Source organism: Macaca thibetana, chromosome 3, assembly GCF_024542745.1.
Source record: "Macaca thibetana thibetana isolate TM-01 chromosome 3, ASM2454274v1, whole genome shotgun sequence".
In the NCBI taxonomy this organism is placed as follows: Eukaryota; Metazoa; Chordata; class Mammalia; order Primates; family Cercopithecidae; genus Macaca; species Macaca thibetana.
In genome coordinates this window covers 73,534,886-73,548,611 of record NC_065580.1, presented here as the reverse complement: position 1 = coordinate 73,548,611, position 13,726 = coordinate 73,534,886, and the positions used below count along the sequence as shown (strand labels likewise).

The window sequence follows — 13,726 nt, the reverse complement described above, 5'->3', positions numbered from 1 at the left end:
CTGTGCCTCAAATAGGTTTAATTAGGAACAACCGCTTTCTGTTTTATTCTTTTGAGCATTTAGCAGAACATATGCCAAAAATCTGTAGCTTTACAGCAAAAGGGAAAATCATAGGAATGCTGTTAGCAAGTGGGGTTTTCTAACATGTGAAACCATTATTACTACCTCCTGAGGGATAATATGAGAGTGATGTCCATAAGGATTAAGCTGATATAAGATAGACCTGTAAAAGTGTGCAAACTAGGTTAATATAGATATGTTTCATTGAAAAGGCATCTGTCAAACCAGGTGTCCTGGGATTTTGCTTTCAGCTAAGATTCTAATGCCTTTATATCATAGAATTAAACATGGTTATAAATTAGTCCTTTTTTTAAAGGTTGAATTTAGGTCTTTAAGTCCTCCTTTATTGCTCACAAATATGTAAGGTACATGAACAAGAAAAATTTTCTTTTGTGGCAGTATAGGAGATTTTTGAAAACAATGTAGAACATGTAAATAAATTAAAGTTAATTGTTAATTATTTTTTCCACCACACAGTGCTAAAAGCTATATATTATATATGAACTCAATACTGTAAAAACGTGTGCAGTGGATGAGACAGTGGATATGCTCAGGAATTGTCCAGAGGAGGGCTGTACTTAATCAGATTGAAAGTGGAAAAATAAATAGAAAATGATAGATAAGTGAAAAGGAACACAGATTTAGGGAAGGACAGATATTCCCTATAACACCCACTTTGCAACCAGTTAGTTTCCAATTAGTTTTAGGGGATATATGCTATATTTTCTATGGAGGAAAAGCTTAAAATGATGGTATGGCCAAGTATTCCCAGTGCCTGGTTTGATACCTGACATATACTACATAGATGTTTGTTCAATAAATAAATTGCTCTTTAGGGGGCTATATCACTGTGAGTCACATTCCTCCTAACTGCATTTTGAAAATTATACCATTTCCAGTTAAAAAAAAAAAAAAAAAAAGGTGACCTGTACTTGACTCCTCAGTCATGCAAAGGTGAAACCCTATAGAAGGTCTGGCATGGTGGACTGGCTTGCACAGTACAGGATCTCTTAAATCATCATTATCTCAAAAATTTATTTGAACGTGTGAAATTAATATTTTCTCCAACAGATCTTCTTTTATCTGATCATTAAATGATCACAGATGACATTTATTGAAAACTCATTCCATGTCAGCCACTGTCCTAAGTATCCTGCATGCAGAATCTCAGGCTCCACTTTAGCTCTTGGAGTCAGGATCCACAGGTTTACCAGATTCCCAGGCCATTCGGATGAATATTGATGTTTGAGAAGCACTGAATTCATTCATTTAATTCTTGCAACAGCCATGTGAGGTGGTGCTATTATTATTCTCCATTTTAAAGAGGAGGAAATAAAGGCACTAAGTTGAGTTACATACATAAGGACACTCAGATAGCAAAGGGTGGAACTAAGATTCAGACCCAGAGAGGCTGACATGGTATCTGTGATCTTCATCACCTTACTATTTTCTGTTTGATAGCACTACCACCAGCAGCAACCCCAAATCCATAACAGTTATCATAGTAAAGGGAACAATGACATCTTTGAGCAGGAAGATTAAATGGAATCTGGGGAGTTCTGCAAAGAGGAAGTCAGCTATAGCACAAAAGACACGGTATTTGGAACAAGAGAGATTTGAGTTTTGCCTCTTATTACCAGCCTGATCTTGTAGTAATAATTTATCCTATCAGTTAGTTTCCTTATCCATTAAACTGGGCTGCAATTTCCCAAGTTGTTGTAAGAATTGATGATAATATATTCAATCTACCTTGAAAACTATCTGGAACTCAGTAAGTGGTGATGCTTATCCTTACTGGAAAGGGATCTGCAATTATATGTTTGCCAGAAGTAGCTTGAAATATTTATTTGAACATTAAAATAGTTACAAATCATCTTGAGCAAATATTCAAACAAAACTTGTACTTTTTCCCCCGTTATTTGAGCTAGAAGAAAAGCTATTTTTAAAAACTTCGCCAGCTTTGGTAATTATTAGAGTTAACTTAGTCATTTAGAAGGAGTAGGTTGGGGACAAAGGACAAATCATTTTGCAGGCATAGGTCCACTACAATAAAGTACTGAAGGAGAGAAACTTTTGGAACTCTCTATCAGTCTCAAGATGTATCTGATCCTTAGGCTTTATCTTTATTTCCTAGGAGCTCTTTGGGATATCTTTGGGAATAATACTGTAGGCAGACCCAGAATTGTTCTGGACATCACCAGTATTAGTTCCACATCTGACAAATAGAGGAGAACAGACGCAATTTCCTTGGAACTTTAGAGAGGTAGAAAGCAGAGTAGGCTGTCCTCCCTCTCCTTTTGGTCTCTGATTTCTCACAAAAGACATTAAACTTATCCACTGAACTTTGGATTTTCAAATTTGGTTATAAACGATTTCCTTATGTACTGATCATGAGTGTAATTGAAACAGTGAGGTAGGGGTTATACCTAAAATCACAGAACCACTTCTCTTCTGGTGTCTGTGAAGATTCATCGTCAGGCTAGGTATAGGGGAAGGACAGAAAAATAAGCTCTTAGCTACTTAAGGAAAGGGAGCCTTAGCTGTTAATTCAGTTATCAAAGCCCTGGCAGCATGTTAACACAATTGGTCCACTCTAAAGCATACAATCTATTTTTGTTTATCTCACAACTGTTTCCTCAGTACTATTAGGTTCTTACACCAAGGATTTCTGAGAAGTAAAGCAATTACATTAATGTTGTCAATCACTACTCCCAGGCTGATCAATAAAAACAATGTTAACCCTACTAATTAATTGCTAGCAAAGAACTAACTAACTTGAAGAAACTATTAGTTGCACAAAACTGAATAAGGAAATGCTCTCAGTGATGTTTATAATGTGCCATTTGAAAAATGAAAAATTCAATTCTTCTCTAAAATAGAACCCTCAGTTCTAAGTAAAACAGTAGCCTCTTTCTTCTATTTAGTTTTGGATAGGAGTATATTTTTGTATTGCAATTGTCATGCGTGGCTTCTGAAAATAAGTCTGGAATGGTCATTACAGATGTGTGAATTGTATAAAAGTTACTCTAATAATATTTTTCTGTCAGAGTCAGAGACAGCCAACCCCTTCTCAGACCTCATCATGACTGAATTGTCACCTGTGTAATTCTGGTTTGGGGGCTTCTAGTTTAACAATAGTTGAATGGGCTTCTTTGCTTGGGAATTTTGAGAAACAAATGAGTCACTCAAATATTCTTTAAAACCATCAGCAAATTGTATTGAGATCATTGGAAATTTAATTTTAATGTATCTAATTCATTTCAATATTTTTCTGCAGATTTAAAATGTCATGAGCTTTTATGCAGGTTGAGGCACTACTTGGGAATAGTGCCTTGGTCTTTTGACTGAAGTTGTCAGTAGAACTATTTATGCTGAAAGCTTATTTATCTGGGATTGTAAAGCATCTCAGGTAATCTGAAATTTACATGGTATCTCTAATGTGGTAATTTTTAAAAAAATTAAAATGATTCATGAGTACTGAATTAAAAATGCTGATTCCTGAGCTGAGCCACTAGAGATGCTAGTTCAGTAGATCAGGTGTTGTTAACAAGAATCTGCATTTTCATTAGGCACCCAGGAGATTCCAATGCACAGGGATTGTGGCCCATACTCTGAGAATCATGGCTACAGATTTGAATCCAGGATCCAGTCTCTTCCAGACACTGAGCTTTCTGAACCTTATCAAACCCTAAACTCTGCTGAGCCCGAAGTATCCAGGAGACTGAGGATGACATGGGAGGTGGGGGGTGGGGGTTGCAGCTCTTTCAGGAACTTTGAATGCAAGTGGTAGTAGCAGAACAGCCACTTAAACATGGATAACCCCAAAGCTAAGTGTTAAATTGGTGACTGACTGAACAGAAGTCATCTGGCATTTGTGAGTTTAACATTCATGGTTTCAGCAGTGCGCCAGTGATCTCACAAGTACTGCAAATATTTATTTGTTACTTTGTGAAGACAGGATACTGAATCCATGACCTGAGAAGCTAGTGTGTAAGCATCAGTCTCTTAGCTAGGAGGTGAGAAAAGCACACCGGCCAACCTCCACATCTCAAAAACTTTTTGCTGTTCTCTATTTTCATGAACTCAGTCTTATACACGGATAAAAATTTGTTTTTTCAGTATCTACCATAAGGTGGGAGTGGCTCATTTTTTCATTTATTTTGTTTTCACGGAATGGTTCTGAAACAAAGGTCAATTCTTTATACAATCATGCTGTGCAACAGATTCTATGAATTTCTTCAGATTTGGTGCTTGTGAATTACATTATTTTTATACTGTATGTATTATTTCTGCTTTTATATCAGGGTAGCAGAGGAGCACAAAAGTGACAAAGTGGCTGCTGAGTTAGAATCCTCCTGAGAGGGAACAGAAATTAAAATGGATTGTTAAATTGGGGAAAAGATGGATAGAATCGCTCAACTGCCTTTTAAATATGCACTGCATGATGACAGTGATATTATTATCTGTCAGTGGCAGAAGAGCAAAATTTGAATAATTTTATTTTCCTTTTTCCCCACAAATTAAAACCACAATACCCCACTGGTTCTCTTTTCAAATTAAAAATTATGAGACTTTGAGCGGGCATTAGGGAGTAGACAGAACAGTTACACTTGCAAGTCAGTTGTATTTCTATGCCCATGATGAAGATACAACCTGCCTATTTCATTCTTATACCATTGGAAATGCTGTGGCCTTTGCCTAGTTTTACCAGAAGCTTCATTTAATAACTAATTTTGATTGTCTACTATGTGCAGGGCACTGTATAAGCTACCAAATGGAAGCACTTGCCTTTCTTCAAGTTTACAGTAGGAGAGGAAGGCATGAATGTAACTTATAACCGAGGGCAGAAGGCAGAGGTGGTGTTAAAAATGTAAAACAACCAGTGGGATAAAGCCAAGAGGCAACTGGGACAAACATAGGACTAAAGATATGGATGCCAGCAGTCAACAAGGATTCTACCTGCACAGGCATATGCCTGCTGGATGTTTGCACCCCCAGAAAGTGACAAAGGCTGTGGGAGAGAGACAGACTGTGAACTCAGAAAAGTTCCTTCTGATTAAACGGATCAGAGGAAAGTATTTGGGGCTTTGAGGAATGGATGGAGTTTGAATAAATATTAGATGTAGGAAATGGCTGGAAATAAAAAAGGCATGAACTCAGAAAAGTTAGTGAATGTTCAAAGTTCAGCAGTGTTTCAGCTGTTTTCTGGATTGGGGGACATTGCAGATGGGCTGTGGGGTGGGGAGCTCAGGGGAGGACTGTAGGTGGATAGAGAGAAATTCTAGGAGACTGAAGACCAAGCCAGGCCCCGGACGAAGGAGTGGAGGTATTGTCTGGACCAAAGGAAAGATGCAGAGTGTGTGAGATACTTCATCTGCTCTTGTTCCTGTAGGCTTTTGGATGGCAGGAGAGAGAGAAACCCCGAAAGGAAGACCGAACTATAGGATTTCTGACCCTCTAGGCATGAACTGACCAACAAATCACTGCATTCGAATGAAAAATAATCAGAAATGACACGATTAAATTGCTTGCCTGAAGTATGCTGGGGGCTCGGATCAGAGATCTGACAAATATGGCAATAAAGAAAATCACATTTTCTGCTAACACGAATTTGTGATGGTGAAATTCATACCTGCGTTGCATCTAAAGCATTTAGCTCTTATTAAAAGTTGGATATTATCGGCAGATGACAGAACAGGAAGATCTTCAAGATGTCTAAATTAAACTTTTCTTTTGCCAGTTAAACTCTTTTTCTCTTTATCTGATTCCACTGGAGATAGAAAACAGATCCTTTTCTCACCCTCTGTGTCTTTGATTATTTTTCTTGTTCAGGGCGATTCTTTTATTCCCCCCCTAGCTTCCTATTTGTCAAACCTTGATCCATTTCAGTTTCTCTATACTGGATGATGTTCAAACTGAACTATAAAAGTATGCCAAGATAATGCTGAAAAAAAAATGGCATTTTAGAAGGTGTATACTCTATTAACCTAGTATACATTGTATTTTTATTTACTAAAAGTGAAAAACAAATTGCAAGAGATCATAGCTTTTAGACCTCAGAGTCAGTCTTGATCCATCTCATATTTATGAGCAATGTATATGACTTTTTATGGCCTTTATGATGAAAAACATTGTGCCTTCTAGTCTGAATTGGCACTTACTTAAACTACCAATCTAAATGTTGACTTCTGGTTTGAATGGGCCATTATGCATTCCAGGCCTCTGAGGCCTTGGCAAATTAGTAAGTGTTTCTTTCATGGCAGAAGTCTTGCAGTTTGAAAAAGTTGTATGAAAATGCAACTCAAGTGTTCCCATAATGTAGAATGATTTTATTTTTAGTTTCTTTTGACAGATCACGAAGCAATCCAACTCCAGTCCCATGATTTCTGACTGGTAATGGCCAAGAAAGTGTGAGGGAAAATATTGTTCCATTTGGGGACAGAGAATATTTATTTGATCTGTTGGTACCTTGATGTGAGATCATTTTCCAGCTACTCCATTTCATGCTCTGCTCATTTCCTGAAGCACGCTTCTTATAAAGGGGCACAGTGATTAATCCCAGTCCTGGGAGAGGCAAGCCCATGGTTCTGATGGAGCAAACAATAGGAATACTTTCTCTTTCCTTCATACACTCTTTGAACAACCCAGGAATCTACACATTTCACCCAGGAAACACTCTTGAAAGCAGCGGAAAGAATTCAGAGTTCATTCTTAGCACCTTCATGGTCCGGCTGCAATGTTGAGCCTCAAATCACGATCTCTTGAAATCAAGCTAGATTTCTCCGCCATTTATTTATAAGCAAGAAAAGTTGACACTCTGTGTTCTGGGTGTGTCATAGTGTGTGGCTCATTTTCTATGTTGAGGATTAAAGGATTGGTTCCTGCAAATGAAAATATACTGTGATCCCTGCTAATCAGAAACTGCAGGTGGTTACATGGCTGAATGTAATATTACCTGTTGTTGGGAGTACTTTGTTAAGAACCTCAGGGGAGAGATAAGAGGAGAAAACAGAAGGTGACCAGCATTTAATAGGTTATGGTCATTGCCTTCATCGCCTTTATTTATTTTTCTGAATTTCTCTCATAATTTCCAGAGTGAGCTGCATCTTCATTTCACTATCTATTATTAAACACACCACCATGGCACCGCTGGTGATTGGGAAGTGCCCTAGATACTGGGAGCAGTGAATGAGAATGTGAATCCATCCTGAGGCTTGGAGTATGAATTAGCGTAAACGCCCTTTTGAACAAGGTACTTGACTTTGTTTTGCAGAAACATAGCTTTTGTTGCCTTTTAAATATCCTTTAATTCTCTCAGGGTGTGAAATCCTCCATTAATTTGACCAGTGTCTGTTACTCAAATCCCTTGTATCCAGGTAGGATATATACCTCAAACACTGCTGGATAATTTCCAAAATGTGGTTGAATGTATATCAAAATTTTCCATTCTTGAAGATTGCTTAGAGGAATTGAAACATACATTTTAACAGATAAAAGGAGTGATTATGAATTATTTAAATTGACAGTTTCAACAACATTTAACTTATTTATTCAATATAGTATTATAGTTCTATAGTACTATATATGGTACATATATTATTTAGTTTGTTTTATAATAGCAGCACATGGTCACTTAGGATAAATTGGAAGAGAAAGAAATGAAAGTTATTTTGATGTAGTTTCACACTCAGCAATAAAAACTGTTTGTATTTAAACATATTTTCCCAATCTTGGTATGTTTTTATAACTTGCTTCCTCACATATTTGTAGTGTTTCTCCCATGTTACTAAATATTTTTAAACATGTGCTTTTGTGACTGAATGACTTTCCATTAAACAAAATTGCCATAATTTCTTTAATGCTTTGTTATTACTCATTTAGCTATTTCCCATTGTTTGCTATTACAATCACATTATGGTGAATGTTTTTGTGCATATTTGATTATTCCTTTAGAAATTCGAATAAGAAAAATTCCTGAGGGTTAAATTATTGCATTAAAATATTAACATTTTAAAACGATATACACTGTCAAATTGCCCTTCATAATTTGCCCTGGCAATTTACAGTTTCTTCAATAGTGATTAAAATATGTTTTTTTTTTTTAACCAGGATAAATCAGCTCTTCTAATAAAGAGAGTTTTTGATTTAAATAAAAAGGTGTTTAAGATGTTAAAGAAAGGAGTTAATAATTTCAGAGGCTGTGATAGGTGACAGTGAGATGATAAAACAGAAAACCATGTATAGTCTATTTCCAATTCCTGCCCCTTCAGTAGTTTCTGTCAGTATGAGCTGCAATACCAATAAAAGTTGTTTTTATTGCTTGCTCGCTTTTCTCTTTCTTTCTTTCTTTTCTTTCTTTCTTTCTTTCTTTCTTTCTTTCTTTCTTTCTTTCTTTCTTTCTTTCTTTCTTTCTCTTTCTTTTTTTCTTTCTTTCTTCTCTCTCTTTCATTCGTTTCTTTCTCTTTCTTTCTTTCTTCTCTTTCTTTCCTTTCGTTTTTGGTTTTTGTTTGTTTGTTTTGTATTTTAGAGGAAGAATAATTCCTAATACCCTCAGAAAACTTATATTGGTTTCTCAGACCAATAAAGTGTCACAGAAACTCTGATCAGTGTGATTTCTGAAGGACAGTGGATCAACATATGGATATTCAAGAGCTCCTCTTCCACAGGATTCATTTTACACTCTGTTCAAATGTGTCCAGCAAGACTTAAAGGCCTCCCAAACTATAGAAAGATCCTAATAAAAGCCCTAATCACAGATTACAATAGACTCTGCCTTATTCTTTCATCTATTGTCACACCCTGTCAGGCTTTCATTAAATTTCTGTCACAATAAGCCCTATATAATTCTCACACATCCTTCTCCTGTCCCTACCTCTAAGTCTTGGCCATGACGTGTTCTTTCCTAGTTCATCTTTTCTCAAACCAGTCTCTGTGACTCCAAAACTGTGTTTAAAATTTGTTTCCTTACAAAGTGTTCTGAATGTAATCTGTTCATTTTAGTCAATTCTTTCCTTAGGGTTTATTATAAAAAAATTTATGTTTAGAAATCATAGGGGCAAAAATTCATATGATTAAATTCTCACTGTATTGCAAAGCTCCTGTTTTTATTATTTTATTCTTCTGCTTTAATTTCCTATCCCCAATCCTATTTTTGGCTTGCTCTTTGGAAACCATTCTTATTTATTTAATGAAGGGCCTTTGACAGGTATGTGTACCTTTGAAAAATATACAGTGTTAGGATGTGGATGGGGATATATACCTGACATTGTACAATGGCTTTCATACTCTTTATTGCTTTTCCAAATCAACATTTCATTAGTAAGATCTTCCGTAATGCTATATGAATATCTAATGAATTAATTCTGACTGCTACATTGTTTTCTATTGCTGGCAGATACCATATTTTAGTATCCTATTAGATACCATATTTAGTATCAATGTTCATTTTTCTTGTAAGGCTCTCCTGAGCTGCCCCACCTTTACTATCACAAGCAATGCTGTAATCAGTATTTTTATACTTATTTTCTTGTAGACATGTGGGGGAGTTTCTCTCAAATATATATGAAGAAATGGGGGTGGTTAAGTCATAAGAAATAATAAATGGAATAATCACTCCAATTATTTACTCCTCCATGTCCACACCCTTTTTCATGTAACTTGACAGTTCTGCTTATGTGAAGTGGGGTGTGCTTCCCATCACATAACTTGCTTTGCCAATAGAGTGTGGGCAGAAGAAACAGTGTGCCAGTTCCAAGCCTAGGTGTGAAGACCCTTCCCATGTTTCCACTTGCCCTTTTGTGCCTCTGCCATTGCCATGATGAGAACATGCTCCAGCTGGCCTGCTAGTCAAGAAGGATGAGAAATATCTGGGGAAGACATCAACTCAACCAATACTGAGGCGCCCAGACTAGACAAACCTGCAGCTTGATACAGTCCCCAAGCCTTGTCCAGCCTTAATGAGCTGACTGGCAGCAGCAGATTAAAAAGAGCCTGGTGTAGATCAGCGAACTGCTTCCGCAGACACACAGTGGCATAAAGAATAAGTGTCTACTGTTGTAGGCTCCTGGTGTTCTGTAGTGAATTACAATGCAGCCATGGCTGATTGATAGAGATAAGCACACCTGGACTGCTTTCCAGAATGGCTGTGCCAGTTTATCCTTCCAACAGGTCTGGACAAGGGCTCTTGCTTCCTGTTATCCTTGTCTACAGCATTGGTCATATTATCACATTTTCTAAGTTTTCTTAATATGATGTCATAGCTTATTTCATTTTGAATTTCTTAGAAAAAAATCTCTTCATGCCGGGCGCAGTGGCTCACGCCTGTAATCCCAGCACTTTGGGAGGCCGAGGCGGGCGGATCACGAGATCAGGAGATCGAGACCATTCTGGCTAACACGGTGAAACCCCATCTCTGCTAAAAATACAAAAAATTAGCCGGGTGTGGTGGCGGGCACCTGTAGTCCCAGCTACTCGGGAGGCTGAGGCAGGAGAATGGCGTGAACCGGGGGGTCGGAGGTTGCGGTGAGCTCAGATCGTGCCACTGTACTCCAGCCTGGACGAGACTCCCTCTCAAAAAAAAAAAGAAGAAGAAAAAAATCTCTTCATACATATATGTATTAACCATATGGATTTCCCCTACTTTCAAGTGCCTATTTATGTCCTTTGTATATATTTTTTTCTTTAGATTGCTTGTTTTATTAGATTTGCAGGACTTCCTCAAATATTCTACATATGAAATCCTTGAAAGTTTTAGGCATTGCAGATATCTTTTGCTAGTCTGTCACTTGTCTGTCAACATTATCTAAGGGTGTCCGTGGACTATTTAATTAATTTTGATATAATTCAGCTTATCAATTCCCAGCCTTCATATGCTTGTGTTTTTTAAAATTTAATCTTTTAAAAGCAATGATTCTCTAAACAAAGATTTCAAAGGTTTTATTCTATTAGCTTTTAACTTATTTTTTTTTTAGCTTTCTCTTTTCATACTTACAATTTTAGTACATTTAGAGTTTACTTTTAAATATGTTGTATAACTTTTCATTGGTGTTTGTAAATACAATTTCTCTAAAAATTATGACTCTAAGATAATATGGCTAATTAAAAAACCAGTATATTAGGCGTGAACACTCAACTCAGCACATTTGTCTCTAAAGTTGTCATGTTAGGGTCCCTGTTATATCTAGAAATGTTTAAAACCCCTTTGGAACTGCTTCTTCAGAATTTCCTTCAGTGGTTACATAACTTCTTTGAGAATATGCTTAATTGTGAAAAATTGAATCTGGATTTTGAAAATCACTCAAAATAAAGAGATTGATCAATGTCAGGAATATTAATTTTGATGAGAAAATGCATTTCATTTACCTGTTTATGTAAAGTTGTGTGTGTATGTCTGTGTGTGTGTGTGTGTGTTACTTTTGTTACTACTTTCCATAGATGCAATGTATCAAAGTATTGAAGAATATGGACCTGGACTACAGAATGACTGATTCAAATACTAGTTCCAAGGGGCCTAGATCAATTCTATATACCTCAATTTCTGCACAATAAACAAATGTGAGTATGAACTCATTCAATAGAATTATTGTGAGGATGGCATGAGTTAGTAGTGCCTTTTGTGGAGTGAGCATTCATCATAATCATTACCTGAGTCATCCCATATTATCTAAGAGCCTTGCGTCTATGAGAGAAGGCCACTTCCTTAGTCCTACTTATTTGATGATTTTCTTTTTCATGGTTTTTGCTGGCAGCTGGATCCATCTTTCCTTACAACACACTGTAGTGAGCCTGGGGAAATAGCATTTTTCTGTATATTTGTCTTCTGACCCCTTTTGCATTTTAATTCTTTCTTCATCATACACCCGCCAATCAGAAAACAAAATTACTTACACACAGTATAATAACTCCATGAATATTCATTCCATACACTTTTGAGGCAAACAAGTAATTATTTCTCTGTCTCTCAGACTTAAGAGTTTATTCTCAGCTTGCTGCCCTTAGCACTCTCACAAACAGGTAAACACAGTAAATTTTTCTGTGATAGTTAGTAACCATCAGCTTCCATTAGCATGTGTTTAAAATGTGCAACAGTTGCAGCAGAATCCTATTTTTAAAATTTTGTCAGCTCCTAAAGGAATAAATTATAGCTTAAATCCAATATACAGCTCATAGGCCCTGGCATGCCACTAAGCAGTATTTTTAACCTTCAACAAAAATAAAACATTCCCTCAAATTCAGGATATTGTATCAGAATTAATGACTTAAGTAGACATCTTATATTACTAAATTATAGGCAACAGTAACTACCCCACTGATTCCTAGTTATCAGAAATAGAATCCTTTTACATATTTTCTGTGGCTTAAATTTTCACCCTTCTTAATTACCTGCTTTTCCACTGTTGGCAGGCTTGTAGGGACAATTAAGTGCTAAGAGAATTATGAATGTTAAATTGGAGAAACAACTTGATGCTAAAGAAAGGGGATTAAAAATTACTCTTTTTTTCTGGAATATTTCTCAGTTTTATTTGTCAAAAATAGAAGAAAAGAAGAGAGGACAAGAGAGTACAGGAACAAAAAAACCAAAAACAGAGCTTGACAAAACCAAGTTTTCATGACATGCTTGGTTAGGACTAGCATTGTAATCTGAGACAACACTACATAAATCATTCATTCCAATAATAAAATATGGGAGTATGACCACTGGCCTTATTCCCATCAGATCTATGTTGTAATCATTATAGATGAAAGTGATCAAGGTAGACCCAGACTCTGGCTAGATTACCAGAGGAGGTAGTGGAGGCAGTCTGGGGTGTGAATGAAGTTGGAAGCAAGCTGACATCTGAGAAAGTGAAAATGCTCTTCTGGCATTTTTGAGGTACTCAGATGAAGGAGCAGGGCTGAAGGGCAGCAAAGGTATATGGGTGATAAAAAGTATGGGGCAGAAGAAAAACAAGCTCATTGCAATTATCCTTCTACATAATCAAAATTAAAGATGACCGTTTACCAAAAAAGAAGAAAGTTGGTATGAAAGTCATGATGCTGAGTTCATTTTTATTGCATGCAAGAAATAAGGTGACAGGTTCAGAATGTAATAATGTATCAACAGGATCTGGCCCCAGCAGTTTTGTTGAGTATTGGCAGTGATAAATGATTCAAGACTAATGCCATCAAAGTAAATAGCTTCTGTTTCCATCACTGACTTTGTACATACTCAGGTGGCTCTGTTAAAGAGAATTAAATGCACAGCACCATATGGGGAGAATTATCTTGAGTTTTCTTTATGACTGACAGTAAGATAACACATTTTAACATGCAGGTTATGTTCAGACCAGTGAAGGTTAGGGTCATGAAGATTTTCTTTTAGATATTTGTCCTTATTTTAGAGTATGATGTTATAGCGCTGAGTAAGTTAAATATAGCCACTCCCCAGCAATACCTCAATCTACCACCTTCCTAATACATACATTGGCTTAATCTCTTCCTGAAGATTACATATATCTCAGGAATAAGCACCAACACTTATGATGCTGTTTATTTGGCATCAATCATCCAGCTCCTTAATAAAGCTCATCCATATTCAATTCAGCCTATAGGAGTCATACCACATTGTCAGCCAGAATATTAATATTTCAAGATATAATCTGATATAGATCAGAAGGCACTATGAGGG

At 36.6% G+C, this 13,726-nt stretch overlaps 1 long non-coding RNA gene across 1 annotated transcript in view; it reads left to right on the top strand.

Moving 5' to 3' along the window:
• The window catches only part of LOC126949947 (uncharacterized), a 113,191-nt gene extending 105,885 nt beyond the window's left edge, over positions 1-7,306 (top strand). Inside the window, exon 3 of the long non-coding RNA XR_007724001.1 lies at positions 7,155-7,306. This is a non-coding gene — a long non-coding RNA (uncharacterized LOC126949947). The remainder of the gene's footprint in view (positions 1-7,154) is intronic.
• Positions 7,307-13,726: the final 6,420 nt, after the last annotated feature.